The sequence below is a fragment of the Mastigoproctus giganteus genome, chromosome 4 (genome assembly GCF_048544385.1).
Source record: "Mastigoproctus giganteus isolate SK-2022 chromosome 4, ASM4854438v1, whole genome shotgun sequence".
Classification (NCBI taxonomy): Eukaryota; Metazoa; Arthropoda; class Arachnida; order Uropygi; family Thelyphonidae; genus Mastigoproctus; species Mastigoproctus giganteus.
Window position 1 is genome coordinate 50,846,428 of NC_143578.1, and position 17,441 is coordinate 50,863,868.

The 17,441-nt window shown below is 38.2% G+C and overlaps 1 protein-coding gene across 1 annotated transcript in view; it reads right to left on the minus strand.

Annotated features, from left to right (window-relative positions):
• Phb2 (prohibitin 2) overlaps positions 1 to 17,441 on the minus strand; it is a 64,037-nt gene that overhangs the window by 39,153 nt on the left and 7,443 nt on the right. The gene's annotated exons all lie outside the window — the stretch shown is intronic.

A 17,441-nucleotide genomic window follows, 5' to 3' on the forward strand; every position in this document is an offset into this window, starting at 1 on the left:
CTACAATTTTCAAAAATCTACATATCGATTATATAGTTAATCCCTAGTTCTTTTCATTACCAATTATCTCGAGTTTGGTCCTACCTACAGGGTACTTTATTCTATGATTACTCTAACCTTACTTGTGCATATATCCATTCTGATATTCCCTGTCAGAGACTTGGTAAATTAGAATCTCCCCTTTTCAATCTCCTCTGGCTTAAAAACTCTACCTCATTGTGTCAAATTCATCTGTTGTTTCTACCATTCTGCCAACTCCACTAATCACTTGGAACTATTTGACTTCCTCTCTTTGCAACTTGACTTTCTCCAGTCCAACTTTCCTAGCAGTGAGGTAATTTTCCTTGGTGATTTTAATGTTCACAACTCCATCAGGCTTCCGTTTTCTAGTCACACAGACGCAGCTGGTCGAGATGCTGAGACTTTTGCAACGATTGTTCATTTACCTACCAAAATACTGGACAATCCTAACCATACAGCCACTTCAGCCAAGGATAAAGCTGACCTGCTAGCATCCTATTTTTCTTCCAACTCTTGTATTAATGATCTTGGTAAACCACCTTCCACCATTCCCAGCACACTCCATTCAATACCTCCTGTGGTCTTCAGTCAAAAGGATGTCAGAAGGATTTTTACAAATCTTGAAGCTAAGAAAGCCCCGAGTCTTGATGGTATTTCTCCACTTGTTCTCAAAATGTATGCTCCTGAACTCATTCCTGGTCTTTGCTGCCATTTTTCACTTTCTTATTCCAAAGGTTTTTTTCTTATGCTTGGAAATTTGCTCATATCCAACCAGTTCCTAAAAAGGATGACAAATCTCTCCCATCCAATTATCGTCCCATTGCAATTACTTCTACTGTTTCTAAAGTAATGGAGAAATCAATTAACCGCCCACTAAAACTATCTATAAACCTTCCACCTGATCAACGATCGGCAGTATGGATTCCGTCAGTGTCGATCCACTGGTGATATTCTGGCTTATGTTACCCATAGACGGGCAAATTCAATACAAAAGTTCGGTGAAACACAAGCAGTTGCTCTTGACATCTCAAAGGCTTTCAATCATGTTTGGCATAAGTCTTCTAAACAAGCTTCCATCTTAGGGTTCACCAACTGTTCTCTGTCTTCTAACTTCTCCACTAATGCGGGTGTCCCCTAAGGTTCAGTTCTTTCCCCCACTCTTTTCCTCTTGTATATTAATGATCTCCTTCCATTGACCGGAAATCATATCCATAGTTTTGCTGATGATAGCACATTGCGTTCCACTTTCTAGTTTGAGAAACCTTGCCCTGCTCAATCAGCTTCAACTTCTCGAAAATCTGCTACCAATTCCTTAAATGCCGATCTTCACGTAATTATCCAGTGGGGCAAAGACAGCTTAGTCAATTTCAATCCTTCTAAAACTCAGTCCTGTCTTATATCTCGCAAAAAATGATTCCTCTGTTCCTATGTTTATCTTTGGTGACACTCCAAGTTCTTGGCAAGATGATATATCTCTTTTGGAGATTACCCTGACTTCTAATCTCTCTTGGCACAAGCACATTTCAAATATTGTTTCCTCTGCATCTAAAAAACTTGGTTTCTCTTTCGCTCTCAGCGTTACTTTTCTTCCAAACAGCTGTTCACTCTATACAAATTACATATTCGCCCTACCATGGAATATTATTCCCACATCTGGGGTGGTGCCCCCAAAACCTCTCTCAGACTTTAGATTCCATTCAGAAGAGGACATTTAAGTTAATTAATGACTCGTCTCTAACAGAGTCTCTCCACTCTATCTCATAGACATTCTGTTTCTGCTGCATGCCTTTTCTACAGCTATTTCCATGGGCACTGTTCTTCTGAATTGGCTTCTGTAATTCCCCTTCTCGCTTTCAAAATAGTCCGAACACGTGCTGCCAGCAGCCAACATCCATTTACTGTCCAACTTCAAACTCACAGAATCGACTTTTCATCTTTCTTATTTATTCGTTCAGCTGCCGTTTTCTGGAACAACCTTCCTTCATACGTATTTCCTGAAAATTAGTCTACGGAAGTTCAAGTCTGAAGTCAACAAATATCTTCTTTCGTCTTCTCAACTTCCAACCCATGCACGGTACCAAGCTATAGGTTATACGGAGGTATTATGGAGGCTCTCTGTAATACCTCTCGTATTTGGGGTTTTCATAATTAAAAAAAAAATAAATAAAATAATAAAAAAATCCAAATGTAAACATTTTCCAGTGTTAAACCTTGGCAGGCACTTCTCATTCCATCCAAATAATTTATCTAGTTTCTGTCAGTAGCGTACAGCAGTTATTGTCATTAATTGCCCTACCACCTTTGTATCATCAGCAAACTAAGACATTGAACTTTAAATGTATACATCAATATTATTAACAAATATTAAAAACAGTAAAGTCCAGCACAACACCAACAACAGTAAAAATTAAAAACAGCAAAGAGAATGATTTATACTATTTCTCCTACTACTTGACCATCCATCTATCCATAATAGCTACTTGCCCCTAATACTACATTACTCCAATTTACACAATTTATATAAATATCAAAGGTTTTACTCAAATCTAAGTAAACTTGGTCAATATTATTCTTTGCATCCAATTCACTAGTGACAGTAGCTAGTTAAATCAGCCAGAAATGATCTCCCCTTTTAGCATGATGTGATTCTCTTATAATTCTATTCCTGTCTAGATGACTCTGCATTACATCTTGATAATGACTTAGTCAGGACTACATGGCAAGAAGTTAAACTCACAAGTGGGTAAGTCTGACTTTTAAATTAGGTAGTTTCTCCTTTGTGAGTAGGACAGCCATTTGCAAATTTCCAACCTAGAGAGAGAGAGATGTCACCTGAATCCAAATCTGCTCTTATTATAACAGCAAAAGAACTGATAACCTTTTTTGCTGCTTTCTTCAATATAATTGGAAATCTCGTGAGCTTCCACTGCCTTGTTCACTTTTAATTGTAGCAACTTTACTTGTTTCCATTTCAGTTATCACAAATCATTCAAACCCCATTCCTTAAGTTTAAAGACTTCCTCTCATGTTAATGTGGCTGCAAATATTTAGTGTATTAGCAGAGAGTTCACCAATACCATTGCCATAAATATAAAGCAGACTAATATGGTTGACTTCTTTTTTAGCTAATGTAAGCAAAGAATTCCTTAGTTTTGCATTCTTAGCTAAAGGCTTCTTCATAATCATTCTTAGCACATCTGACCTGTTGAATAACTTTATTACAGACTAATTTATTGACTGTAGGATTCAGGGTCCCCTCAATTTTCAATTCATCCCATGTATCTTTCTTCTCTGATGCTATAGTCATCAGTTCTTTTTCATCCATTTTAGTCTGTACCTTAGGCAAGATCTTTGTGTTCCTATAAAAGACTTGGATGCTACCAGAATAACTTCCCCAAACATTTCCCATTTAGCATTTGAACTTGTTAAAATTTCCATTTGGCCTGACTGAAAAATAGTTAGAAAGTGTCACACATTATTGCTTCAAGTTTCTTAATGCTCAATGAATAAAATCCTTACTGATAACCATATTGAGAATTCTTTCCCTTGTGACATTTCTCTAACATGGAATATTTAATAAGCAGTTCCAGTCAATATCTAGAAAATTAAAGTTTACCATAATAAGGCATTCTGATTAAACTGGCCTGCTAAGTTGTTTGTAAAGATGTTCATTATCACAGTCATCTGATCTATTAACATACTCCTACTTGTGTGTGTGTGTGTGGTTTTTCATTGCTTACACAAAACAGCAGACTGACAATGTAGTTATCTGCTGAATATTTTCAAAAGTTCAAAAAGTTAGGTTTTGCTTGTTTGGGGCTGAATAATAGTGGGGTGTGGGGGAAGGAGCCCCCCAGGAGGGGAAAAAAGTCACCTGATGAGCTATCTAAGTGGCTGATTAGAAATATGTAATTTCCTACATTCAGTTTTTGTTTGCCTCCATTGTGTGTAGATGCCTTCGTGCCATAGCCAAGTGGTCATGTGTGCAGGTGCATAAGTACATGTGCCTTGAGTGGCCCGGGTTCAAGCCTGTGACTGCTGAATACGGTGCTGTTTCTTGTATTATCTCTACCTTATAAACTCCTCTGACCGTGTGGTCGTCCCGGAGTATAAACAGAAAATTTATTTTCCCCAATGTCATATCAGAGATATACAGGCCAGCAGTTGATGACAGTGATTGATTGAGGACATTGCACTGGTTGAGTGTTTTTCTCTTTTTCACGTGAAATTGCCCAGTAATGTATGGGCAAAAAAGCAAGGATTAGGGGACGATAGCCACCAGCAAAAAAATGGGGGGGGGGAAAGCAGCCATTTCTGTTGTTGACTGGCATCAGCAATTCTCGTTGTTAATGCTCTAGTAATGTTCGGGCATAAAAGCAAGGGTTAGGGGACAGCAGCCCCTCCCCCTTGTTTTTCAAATTTTGCTTGGGAAATCGTCTAGTAATGTATGGCCACAAAAGTAGGGGTGTACATACAGCAGCAATTCTCATTGTTAATGCTTGTGAAATCCTCTAGTAATGTACAGGTGAGAAGAATCAGTGGTTGTGTGTGGTATGAATATTTGTTACTTGTTTTTAAAAACACTGCAATTTTTGCTGTTTCTTTTTCTTCATTTTAGTTCCAACATATTGTGATCCTGAATAACGTGCATTTTTGTTAATTGTTTTTTAAAAAAATTGCCATTCCTTTTTCTTCGTGTCAGCTTGGACATGTTGCAACATCACATGACATCTGCCTGTAAATGTGCAGTTGAGGAGAACAGGGGAAAAGCAGTGAGTGGGCGAGTCACCACCTGTCAATCACTGCTTTCCCCCTCTTCTCCTTGCTGCCATATTGAAGAGTGCACCTATCTCTGAATCTTTACCTAGTACCCTAATACATATAGAGGCTATTACTTATTTTCAAAATATATGGGTATATAGTTTCCTTCTTTCATGTATTCACACAAGATATAATAACATATATATAGGAATTTTGCTAGCAGGGAGAAGGAGGTGATTGTCCCTCTGTACAAGGCAATGGTCAGGCCACACCTTGAGTACTGCGTACAGGTCTGGAAGCCTCATTTTAGGAAGGATGTAGATTTACTTGAGCATGTACAGAGAAGGGCAACAAGATTGGTGAGGGGAATCTTACCAAGAGAGGCTTAAGTTCTGCAAATTGCAGTGGCTGGAGACTAGGCACCTGTGCAGTGATCTGATTGAGGTGTATAAGGCCTTCAATGGGTTGAGCATGCTGAATTCTGATGGGATCCTTCCACTTGTTCAGATTACGAACCTAAGGGGGCATAAATTCAAATTAAGAAAGGACAGATGTAGAATATATGTGTGGAAATTTGCCTTTAGCCAGCGGGTGGTTAATTGCTGGAACAAACTTCCATCTGTTGTTGTGGAAGTTGATAGGTTGAATAAATTTAAGGAGGAACTGGACAGGCATTTGGAGGGAATGGTGTGATTTTTTTTTTTTTTTTTTGGCTGATGCTGCATAAGCTCATACACTTGCTTTCTTGCATCACATGCCACTACTACTACTACATACCCCAGGGGGCTCACATTTGGTGGGTATAGGCTTGGCACACCCAGGGTCCTGAGCTGGATATCATCATTCTTCTCTTTCTTGGTGATTCCCTTCTATTTCTCACTCTTGTTTTCTCTCTCCCTCTCTTTCTCTCAGGGTAATTCAAAATAAAAAAATTTTTTTTTGGCTGGTGCAGCACCATACGACTAATATATATATTTTTTTTTTTTTTTTTATCCTCGCCTTTCCCCATTATTATATGGGGTCAGCATTTTTGTTTTGGCATGCAATTTTTTACGATCGGATGCCCTTCCTGGACCAACCCTCACCCTTTATCCGGGCTGGGAACCATATGGCTAATAATAATAACAGATTAAAATATTTGACTGTAAAAGAATTTAGGTCAAAATTTCTATACTTTTCATTTGTTAATAGAGATCACAAAACAGTATACAATATTGCCTTAACTAAATGAAGATATAGTTGACCAGGTGGATACTTTGAATAACTAAAAATTTGGTTAATGCAAAATATTATTAGATTAAGAAATCTTAAAAAAAATTTATATTTTATTTAATTTAAAAAACAACATAAGATTTTCCTGTGGTAGCCAAGAGTATTCACAGTGTTATATTTCCCACTGTTTTTATATGATAGTGAGGGGTAAAAAAGTTCCATCAAGGTATTAAAATTTTCTTTACAAAATCTTTTCTTTATTTAAAGAAATAAATTTAAATTTATTCTCTAGACAACTGAGGCCAGAAGGGTACACAGAATCAAGCTACCATTAACATGGTAGCCAGATTTTCAGTGCTACGGCCACAATGAGCTGTTTTGTGGTGTTACACAGGCTAAAACCTGCAGCCCTATTGATTGCAGCCAGCCTGTGGTTCACCATCATGTATGGTGGTGAAAGTTACTTTTTTTTTTTTTTTAATTGTAAAGGATGCAAAATAATATGTTGAGGGGAAAAAAATTAATTTGAACAATTATGTAAACTGGAATTCACATCTGGTGAGTATGGGCTTGGCACACCCAGGGTCCTAAGCTGGATATCATCATTCTTCTCTGTCTTGGTGATACCTTTCTACTTTCTTTCTCTCTCTCTCAGGATAACTGAGGAATTTTTTTTTTTGGCTGGTGCAGCATAAGCCTCAGGCTTCCTTGCACATATGGCTAATAATAATAATAATTATTATTATTATTATATAGGCAACCTCTGTATAACACAGTACTTCTACAACATGGTTTCGCTCTAACACAACTGATAAATTGCGACATATTGAGAAATCCTTCTATTTTATTTTTTTGGGAAATTCCCATGTTACATTCTGTACCATTGAACTTGTGGAAAAATCTAGATTTCAAAGTTTTATTACTATTGGATAGCACACCAAGCCATCTAAAAGATTTAAGTCATCCAAACTTTGAAGTTGTGTTCCTACCGCCACAGTTGTACTGGGTTAATACAGCTTCTTTCATTCAGTCGCTAGATAAAGGCATATCCACCTTTAAAACTCATTACATCAGAAAATTGTTACAATGGATTTTGCAAAAAAGTTTATTCAGAACCTATTGAAGTAATGGAGGCACGGAAACATTTCTCAATTGTCAACTGTATCAGAATCATAACTTTATTGCTGAAAGAAATAAAGCCATCAACATTAAATGCATGTGGAAAAATGTATGGCCAGAGTCAGCTCATTCAGGAAACATGATCGAAAGGGCAGAAAACATAATCAGTGAGATAGCAGAACTTGCTATGTCGGTAGGAGAGGAAGGTTTTGATGATATGACTACTGAAGCCCTTGTGGGTAGCACAGTTGATTGAATTGCCCTCCTCCCCACACCAGCTGGAAAAGACCTGAGTTCGAATTCAGTCGATGAAGGCAGGAAGTTTTATGGGTCTTTTTCACAATGTGGCTGAGTTAGTCAGGCTTGGGTGAGGGTAGCATGGTTTTCCCCCCCTGGAAACTGGTTTTTCATCCAGCAAAACAGAAAATTGACCTCAGGACACATGCAATTTATTGACAATATACACAGAGTAACATGGCCTTAGATGGCAATGCTCCTAAAAAAATAAAAAGATATAATTACTGAAGATGTTCAAGGATTACTGGTAGAAAAAGAGGCCGGCATAGCGGATTTCGTACAAATGGCATCAGAGGTAAAACCAAATCATTTCAGATGATGATAGCGCAGATGAAAATTCTAAACTTCCAAATTTTATACTAAAAAGCATAGGGGAAGGCATAAAATTAGCCGAGCAATTAGAATCTTATTTTTTGAATGCAGATTCTTGAATGAAAGGAGTCCAAAGTTCAAAGGGGAGCTTCAAAAATGCTTAGTTCTATACGATAAAATTCACAAAGATTTATCAAGCAAAAGCAAACAAATCTAGATTACTGATTTTTTAAAGAGAGCAGAAGATGCAAAATCTAGAACGGTGTATTTTTGTTAGTTTTGATAACATTTTGTTAACGAAAAAAATAGTGTATTTTTGTTAGCTTTTGAAACGTAACCACCCCTTTTGTACTTTTTCTTAGTCCCGTATAACACGGTTTCGCACAACACATTTTATAGGAACATAATAACCATGTTATACGAGGGTTACCTGTAATTATATAATAATCAGTATAATAATAGTATATATTATTATAATTATAATTAATTATAATATAAAACATTATTATTAAAATATACAATAATAATAATATTATTATATAAAAATTATTATAATAAATATAATGATATCTCCTGCAATCTTGGAAAAAATCAAGCAGGACGTGAGCGATCAACTAAAAATGATAAAGAATACGGAACCAGAGGAGGAAGAACATACCACCACCGAACCAGAGGAAGAGCAAGAAAAAATACAACTCACAGCAGCTGGAGTGGAAAGAGACAAGGTCATGATATCCAGCATAGAGGACGAGTGAAAGAAGGCCCTAACAGAATTCGAAGGAATGGACCCCACAAAGACACACGTGATACCGAAGCAGAGGCCCAATAGAACCTTGTGGAGAGTCACAGACCACCTCAATCGACAAACAATACCGCATTACTTTGACAACAATGGTGCAACACTGGAGGCCATCCACATAGCCGTGTATAGCCGAGTCTGGGTGCGAGGTTAGCCTGTGCAGACATTGCTCCTTAAAGCTCTTCAAACAGAGAAGTTTTTCCTGATTTATTTTCTGCTTTATTAGTTTAAATTGTCATATTAACTTATTTTCTAGAGTAGCTTTATATTCCTAGTTACGATACTTAGTTTAAAGTTTAACTTAGACAGAGATTTCGTAGATATTACTTAGTATCGGTAACGGTATCAAATCCACGTGTCACAAATTGAACGAGAGGTCTTTTAACCAAATTTAGTCGATTTATTAACCAATTGTTATATCAAATTATCTTCTATAAGTAGATTATAGACCTAGTCAGGATCCTTAGTTTATTCTAAATTGAGATAGCGAGATTTCGAAGCTAATCAATACTTACGAGTCCGTAGAAATACCGTTCGTAAATTCCCGCCATTTTTACACGATAGCATAAGCTTAGTGTAGTATACTGCATAATATAATATTGTCAATTAATCAGTAAATCTATTAATCTTGATAAACTTTATTGTCAATTAAATTGTATTTTTAACTCTATAAATATATATAACGACTTAATCGTAACAAATAATTAATACATAACTATAGTGGTACACGTGATACGGAAGTTGTATAAAGGGAACACTAGATACCGAAAAAAAAAAAAAAAAAAAAATATATATATATATATATATATATAACATAACTGTTTTGGGATATAACTTAAGGATTTAATTTTTGTTTTAAATTTTATTGAATTAAATTGGAATCATGACTCTGACCAGAGCAGCAAAGCAAAAAGCTCAAGCTAATGGGAGTGCTGTGGTTCAGGGGAGAACTGGGGGGGACAGTTGCCCTCTGAATCACAGTCTATTAAAATGCACTGTTTGCTTGATGTTTGCGGAGCAGTCGGGTACGGGACATGATACTGCCAAGGGGGATGTCTCTGTGTGTGCACGATGTAAGGAGTGCAAGGAAATCAGGCGACAACTCAGCGTTGTTATGGGCCTTTATGAGACCTTGAAGGACAGGGTGGATGCCCTCGAAGGAAATAAATTGAGGGGCCCATCAAGCTCTCAGCTGCCCACATCAACGCCAGAGCTTGCACTTGGTCATCAGGCAACACAGGGGCAGCCCCCTAGGCAGAATGCGCTGGTCCCACAGGAACTAGTAGTTGTTGGTGACTCTATTGTCAGGGAAACGGGGAACATGCTTTGTAAAAAGGATAGGTGGAATAGGACCAGGGTATGTCTGCCAGGGGCAAAGGTTGATGACGTTGTAGAGCGGATATCATCTTTTAAGGGCACAAAAGGTGATATAGTTGTACACGTTGGCACTAATGATATTAAGAGTAGGAGACCGGCGGAATTACTTAGCAAGTACAGGTCACTGTTGAAAAAAAGCCGTGAATTAGGGTTGAACTTGAAAGTGTCTGCAATTCTGCCCAGGCACAATAGGAGGGAGTATATGATGAGAGCCTTGTCGATCAATTCGGCCCTGGAGGGATTGTGCAAGGCTCAAGGGGTAGAATTTTTTTCAGCCTGGACTGTACTTGTTAACAGGAGAGATTGCTTCTACAGGGATGGAATACACTTAAATAGAAAGGGTGCAAGAATTTTTGCTGATGCTGTCGAGGCAGTGTTAGGTGGGTCGGAAAACTGCTAGTTGGGGGGGATACAAGGACTAATAGATTAACAGTAGCCACTGGCAGAGGTGGAAGTGATTCTTGCACTGCTTCTATTCAAATGAGCAGAAGTCTGAAAAACAAGATGCAGGATATTTCAGAGACTGCTGGTAGTCATTGCGTTACAAGTAAACACATGGGTTGTGTTAGGGTAGCTAAGAATAGAAACAGGTGCATGTATACCTGCGTGTACACCAATGCTAGGAGTTTGGTAAATAAATTTGATGAATTTGAGGTATTGCTCAAAACATCAAAGGCAGATATTGTTGGGATATCAGAGACGTGGTGTCACACAGATATAAGTAATGCGGAACTGGAATTTGGGGAATACAATGTATATAGAAAGGATAGACAGGACAGGAGGGGAGGAGGGGTTATGCTATTAATTAAGAAACACATAAAGTCAAAGGAAGTGAAGCCAGTTGACATCGATGGACAGGGCAGTGTCGAGTCAGTTTGGTGTGACATAAGCATAGGGAAATCAAAATTGAGAGTAGGAGTGTGCTATAGGCCTAATGACTCTGATGAGTATAATAATATATTGTACAGGGAAATAGAGTGGGCCAGTAAATCAGAGAGTCTTATAATGGGGGATTTTAATTTCCCAGATATTGACTGGAATTTGTGGGTTGGTCACTCGCACACTAGCAAGGCTTTTGTGGATTTATTGGATGATTGTTTTCTACATCAGCATGTTCGAGAGGCAACAAGAGGGAGCAATACTCTTGATCTGATTATCAGTAGTGATTCTTCATGCATCAAGAACCTGCAGATAAATGAACCACTAGGTGGCAGTGATCACAGTGTGTTGAAGTGGGATTTACTCAAGGAGGTAACTACCATCAGAGGTAAAGGGAAGGGTTTTTGTTTTCGTAAAGGCGACTATGATGGTCTGAGACAGTATTTAAATTCTATACAGTGGGACCAACTGATGATGTTACCAACAGCAAACTCAAAATGGGAAGCATTCAAGGAACTAATCTTGGTGGCTACCAGGCTTTACATACCAACTAAGAAATATTGTTCAAGGTTTAGGCCTAAATGGTTGTCAGATGGACTAATGAGACATGTGGCAGAGAAGAAAAATGCATGGGATACATACAAATTAATGGGTGACATGGAAGCCTATGATAGATATAAGTTGGTCTGTAACCAAGTCACAAAGGAGATTAGGCAGGCAAAGGCAGACTACGAAAAATCCTTGGCAAAGGATGCAAAGAAAAACAGAAAGGAGTTCTTTACATACTTGAACTCGAGAAGGAAAGGGATGAATCAGATTGGTCCACTGGATATTGATGGTTCAACAGTTGAGGATCCTGCTCAGGTGGCTAACAATCTAAACGAGTATTTTGCATCTACATTCACGCATGAGGAGTTATTCAGGAAGGAGAATGATGTAGGTAAAGTAAACATTGGCAGTGAGCTGGATGATTTTGTAATAACTGAGAGGAAAGTGGAGGAGAGATTGTTGAGGATAAACATAAAAAAGGCACCTGGGGTGGATGGGATCTATCCAGTTATATTAAAGGAGGCAGCAAAGGAAGTATGCAAACCCCTAGCCATAATTATGAGAGCTTCTTTGGACTCAGGGGAGGTACCCATAGACTGGAGATGTGCAAATGTAACCCCAATTCACAAAGGAGGATCAAAGGCTGACACAAGTAATTATAGACCTGTTAGTTTAACTTCTGTTCCAGGTAAATTAATGGAGGCACTGGTTAAAGAAGCACTGCAGGATCATCTAGACAAGAATTCAGTTATAGCTCAGACGCAGCATGGTTTTGTTAAGGGCAGGTCTTGCCTGACCAATTTGATTGGATACTATGATGTAGTCACAAAAGAACTGGATGCAGGGAATAACTTTGATATTATATATTTGGATCTTAGAAAGGCTTTTGATACTGTTGCACATGGAAGACTGCTGCACAAATTAGAGCAGTGTGGCATTGGAGGCAAATTGCTGCTTTGGATAAGGGGATGGTTGAGTGGCAGAAGACAGAGAGTGGTAATCAATGGACACTGCTCAACGTGGACTAATGTTATTAGTGGAGTTCCTCAAGGTTCAGTGTTGGGTCCATTGTTGTTTTCGGTGTTTATGAATGATATTGATGATGGGATATCAAGTTTAATGTCTAAGTTTGCAGATGATACAAAGGTTGGCAGGGTCGTTAAGGACACTAAGGACACTACTGACGCTATGCTGCTGCAACAGGATCTGGAAAGGTTGAACAGATGGGCTGAGAGGTGGCAAATGAAGTTTAACATTGACAAATGTAAAGTACTACATATGGGTAACAGTAACCCCAGAGCAATGTATCAACTCTGCGGTACTACACTGACAGTGGTGGAGAATGAAAAGGACCTGGGGGTAATTGTGCAGGCAGATATGAAGTTCTCTGAGCAGTGCAGACGAGCTGCAAGAGTAGCTCATGGTGTCTTGTCAATGATATACAGGAATTTTTCTAGCAGGGATAAGGAGGTGATTATTCCCTTGTATAAGGCAATGGTTAGGCCACATCTTGAGTACTGTATACAGGTCTGGAGGCCTCATTTCAAGAAGGATGTAGAGCTGCTGGAACGGGTACAGAGAAGGGCAACAAGATTGGTAAATGGAACAAAGGGTTGCTCTTACGAAGAAAGGCTTAAGTTTTGCAAATTACAGAGTCTGGAGACTAGGCACCGGCGAGGTGATCTGATAGAGGTGTATAAGGCTTTGAATGGTTTGAGCATGCTCAATGCCAATGGGATTCTTCATCTTTCTCAGAATAATCACCTCAGAGGGCATAAATTCAAATTGAGGAAGGACGGATGTCGGATAGATGTGCGGAAATTTGCCTTTGGCCAGCGGGTGGTTGGTTGGTGGAACCGACTTCCATCACTTGTTGTTGAAGTTGATAGCCTAAACAAATTTAAAGCTCAACTGGACAGGTATTTCGAACGAACGGAGGGGTGAAATGGGAGAGGGTTTTTTTTTTTTTTTTTTGGCTGATGCTGAATAAGCTTGCTTTCTTGCATCATATGCCTCTACTAATGCTAATGCTAATGTATTGTGCTAGAGAGCAACCCTTTGTTCCATTCACTAATCTTATTGCCTTTCTCTGTACTCATTCCAACAGCTCTACATCCTTCTTGAAATATCCTATGGGATATTTCAAGCTTCACCTCCTTGGATTTTGTGTTTCTTAACTAATAGCATAACCCCTCCTCCCTTCCTATCCTGTCTATCCTTTCTGTACACACTGTATTCCCCAAATTCCAGTTCTGCATTGCTTATATCTGTGTGACGCCAAGTCTCTGATATCCCAACAGATATCTGCCTTTGATGTTTTGAGCAATACCTCAAATTCATCAAATTTATTTACCAAACTCCTAGCATTGGTGTACACGCAAGTATACACTTGCGTGTACACTGCAAGTATACACTTGTGTATGCACCTGTTCCTATTCTTAGCTACCCTAACACAACTCATGTGTTTACTTGTACCGCAATGACTCCCAGCAGTCTCTGAAATATCCTGCATCTTGTTTTTCAAGCTACTGCTCATTCCAATAGAAGCAGTGCAAGAATCACTTTCACCTCTGCCAGTGGCTACTGTTAATCTATTAGTTCTTGTATCCCCACAAGCTAGCAGTTTTCCGACCCACCTAACACTGCCTTGATAGCATCAGCAATAATGATAGTAGAATCAAAGTGTGGGTATGCAGAGGCATGTGACAACTTGCTGCCCTCTGTAATTGTTAGCAAGGATACGAGGCACAAAGTTGGCTGAAACATGTTTCATTCCCAAATCTTGTATTAAAATTGATAGTATTTCCCATAGGATATATCAATTTCACTAGCAACTAGATGGATAGTTTAATGTCAATCACATCTAATCGATCATGAAAACAAGCAACTCAATCATTGGTTTTTTGAAGTTGTAGATGGTCAGAGTGAGGATTAAACTTCAACAGACAACCAATCCTCTTTAAATATTGCAAACCACTATAAAGTCTTTGTCTCAAAAAATTCTTAAAAAACCTTCTCAAGATGCTGTTTTTAACAATTTTTTGGGTTTCTGTTATACTTTTCCTTATTTGAAACAAAATTTGATGCAAATTTGCTGCTGAGTAATGTAAGTTCACTCAATTTAAAATGCAACAAAACACATTCTATTCAATGCATACTAATTCAGACTGACTGCAGAATAAATAGGTTATTCAAGCATTACCATGTGAAAAAGTGACTGAGTGTCTCACACCTCAAAGCTATACTGCACAAGACAAAACATTTTGCAGTTCATATAAATACAAATTTGTGTCCAATGTTTAAAAATTAGTCAAACTTAGTATGGGCTTGGCACACCCAGGGTTCTGAGCTGGATATTATCATTCTTCTCTTTCTTGATGATTCCCTTCTATTTGACTGTTGTTCCCCGCCCCCCTCTCTCAGGGTAATTCTGAAAAAAAAATTTTTTTTTTTTTTGGCTGGTGCAACATATGCCTCAGGCTTCCTTCCACCATATAGCTAATAATAAAAGACTGGTAGAACTCTTTATAAGTATCTTTCACTTATAATAATGATTGGATATTTACTGTATTTTCCATTAAAATGCACATTTTACCCCCTGGAAATGTTGTCTAAAATTCTCCTACATCATATATACCAAAGTGCATACAGTATGTTTTATTTATAGTTTTGGCTAAAGAAAGTATGATCAAAATACCTAGGTGGCTCTAGATCTAGCCATTTCTGTACACAGACAGCTCAAATCATGCATAACGGACAAAAGAGAAAGGTGGTTGCTGAATTAAATGTGTAATTGGCTGTGAATCCAGAAGACCTTAGCTGCAGTAACTGGACATTACATTAACAAACCACATTCACTACTGGCTGATACATATATGTGTGAAGGGGTTTTTAATCCACCTGGATAAAAAAACCATGTAACTTTAAGAACCAATTTCTTCCAGGTTCCAACATGGTATCATCCAGAAGAAAAACCAGATATTTTTGTCAAGCAACCTTCACCAGAAGTAGACTAATTCAGCCACAGTGAGAGGAAGTGCACAAATGTCTCTGCTCATCCCAAATCTGGATTGACTCAATCCTGTGATTTCTGAATCTGGTGCATTAAGGTTGGAGGTCAAGTTGGCAGCTTTATGTCAAAATAATTTCTTATATTTTGTAGTAGTAGTAATGGCAAATGATGCAAGAAAGCAAACTTATATAGCCTCTGCCAAAAAAATAAATAAATAAATAAAATAACCCTATACAGTTCACTCATTCTTCAAGAATTTGTCTAGTACTTCTTTGAATTTTTTCAACCCATCCATTCCCACAATAGATGGAAATGTGTACCAACAATCAACCACTTGCTGGCAGATGGCAAACTTCCACACATCCATCCTGCAAACATCATTGCTCAACTTGAAGAATTTATGCCCCCAACCCAAATCGTGTGTAGTCTCAGCAAGTGGAAGAATGTCTAACATTCAGCTTACTCAATCCATTCAAGGATTTAAACACGTCAATCAGATCTCCCTGCAGGTGCCTAGTCTTGATACTGTAATTTGCAGAATTGAGGTCTTTCTAGATAAGAGCACCCTTTTATTCCCTTCACCTTGACAAAACCATGCTGTGATTGCAGTATAATTGCATGCCTGTCCAAATGGTCCTGAATTACTTCTTTAACTGGTGATTCCATGAGTAATTAACAGGTCTCTAATTACTCATGTTGCCTTTTGATCCCTTTCATGAACTGAGTATATATTTGCTCTTCTCTAGTCCATAGGGACCTCTCCTGAATCCAAGGATGCTCTCATAATTATGGCTAAGGGTTTGCTTACCTCCTTTGTTGCCTCACTTAATATAACTGAACAGATTCCATCTTTCCCAGGTCCTTTTTTATGTTCATCTTGAACAATTTCTCCTTCACTTTCCTTTCAGTTATCACAAAGTCATTTAGCTCCTTGTTAGAGTTTGATAAACTTCTGTCATCCCCTTCTCTAAAAAATCCCTCGTGTGTGAATGTAGATGCAAAATATGTATTCAATTTGTGTGCAACCTGAGCAGGGTCATCAACAATTAACCCATAGACATCAAGTCGCCCAATGTGATTCAACCCATTCTTTCTGCTGTTAATCTAAGCATAGAAGTCTTTGCATTCTTTGTGACTTGATTACAGACTAATTTATATATACTATAGGCATTTGCTGCTCTATCGCCTCATAATTTATATATATACCATGCACTTTTCTTCAATGTCTCAATAATTAATCTGGCATCCATTTAGTTCTAAGCCTTGAACGGTATTTCTTCGTGGGTATGAAAAGCTTAGAAGCTTCTTTGATTACTTCCCATTTAGAATTTGCTGTTGGTAACATCATCAGTTGGTCCCACTCAATGGTATTTAAAACCTGAGATCCCTGTAGTCACCCTTATGAAAGCAAGTATCTGTCCCTTTATCCTTCACAATAGTTGTCTAATTAAATTACACATTAGTACAGTGGTATCGCTGCCATCCAGTGGATCTTTTACCTGGAAATTCTTAATACATGAAGAATCACTGCTGATAACCAGATCAAGACTATTGCTTTCTCTTGTTGCCTCTCTAACATGCTGCTATAGAAAATAGTCATCCAAGAAATCCATAAGTCTTGCTAGTCTGAGTGACAAACCCAAAAATCCCAGTAAACACCTGGAAAGTTAAAATCACCCACGAGACACTGATTTGCTGACCAACTCTTATCTCTGTATAGCCGTTTGGTATACTTATTACAGTCATTAGGCCTATAATACACTTCTAATTTCAATTTTGTAATCCCAGTGCTTATATCACACCAAACTGAATCAACATTGCACTCATCACCCATGTCAACTATGCACTGCCTTAGATTTAATATGCTTCTTAACAAAGAGCATAACCCCTCTACCTCTCCTGTCTGTCCTTCCTGTATACACTGTACTCCCCATATTCAAATCCAGCATCACTTTTGTCTGCATTTGATGACTTAAGACTTCAAATTCATCAAATTTATTTACAATGCTCCTACTCTTAGTTACTCTAACACAGCCCATGTATTTAATTGTTCCATGATGACCTACAGCAGGGTCTGAAGTTGTAGACACCTAGCTTTCCAAG